The sequence below is a fragment of the Eimeria mitis genome, genomic scaffold (assembly GCF_000499745.2).
Source record: "Eimeria mitis Houghton genomic scaffold, Emh_scaff2458, whole genome shotgun sequence".
Classification (NCBI taxonomy): Eukaryota; Apicomplexa; class Conoidasida; order Eucoccidiorida; family Eimeriidae; genus Eimeria; species Eimeria mitis.
Genome location: NW_013570795.1, coordinates 4,631 through 6,128, shown reverse-complemented (window position 1 = coordinate 6,128; position 1,498 = coordinate 4,631).

Below are 1,498 nucleotides of genomic sequence, written 5' to 3'. Positions count from 1 at the left end.
AAGAAAGAGAAAATAAATGCAAAAAAAACAAAAAAAAATAAAAAATAAATTAAAAAAATAACAAAAAAAAAGAAATAAATAAACAAATATACAGCAACAAACAAAGAAGAATGAGAGATGGTGAGATACAGGGGGCCCTCAGGCGGTAAGCCAAGGCCACCATAAAGGGAGTTGTTTTATGCGTTAAAGAAAAGAAAATAAGAATAAATAAATAAAAAAATAAAATTAATTTAAAAATTAAATTAAAAAAGAGAAAGCTTTGAGAGCAACTGCAGCGTCACAGCCATCCATACACCCGAACGTCTGCAGTGGAGCTGCGCATACACCCCAGATAACTATCCAGGATATTTGTATTTAATTTAATTTAAATTAATTTAATTTAATTTAATTTAATTTAATTTATTTTGTTTTATTTTTTTATTTTATTTCAGGTTCTGTTGTTTATACTGCCCAGCCTGTTTCCTTCTCTTAGCAGCAACCAGCATCGACAGCTGCCTATACACCCCGTGGCTTGTGTTTGTATTTTCTTCTGTTCTTCTTTTTGAACGAATAAAATATTAAAATATATTTATTTTTTAATTTATTTCTTTTTTATTTATTCATACAATCATACAAATAGCCACAAACACAAAAACCCACTCAATACACAAACAGTAGTAGGGCGGTGTATACGAGCAGCGCACATATAACATTATAATAATAATTATTAAAATAAAAATAATAATATTAATAATTATAATAAAAAAATAAAAAAAAAAATAAAAAAAAACAATAAAAAATAATAATAGGAATAGTAACAACAATAATAACCCTAATTAATAAGAAATTTGTTTTTTTTTCAGTGATGGAGATATTATCATTTATACACTCATAAGATTATTGTTTTTGTTTTTGTTTTATTTTTATTTTTATTTTTATTTTTATTTTTATTTTTATTTTTGTTTATATTATTATTATTATTAATAAACTAACTATTTATATTACTATTATTACTATTAATATTAAAAAATGTTGTTATTAGTAAAAAGAAAAAAAAGAAAAAAAAAAGAAAAAAAAGAAAAAGAAAAGAAAGCAAAAGCAGCTGATTACACTTCTTTTCAATAAAAAGAAGAATATACAGCTGTTTACTCTTTTTTATATCTTAGTGAGATATAAAAATAAAAATAAAGATAAAAATAAAAAGAATAATAATAAATAAAATAATAATAATAATAAACAATATTAAGCTTGTGTAAGATTTGTTAATAATTATAAAAAAAATAAAAAAAAAGATAATAAAAATAATAAAAATAATAAAAATAATAAAAATAAATTTAGCTTGGTTGTGTTGCAGGGATGTATTTGTTTAGTTGAATATCTTTATTGATTTATTTGTTTTATTTATTTTTTTCTTTTTATTTATTTTATTAATTACATTTCTTTTTATTTATTATTTAATTATAGTTGTTTATATTTGTTATTAATTAAATGCTTCTCTAACAACGAGGTGGCTAAGAAG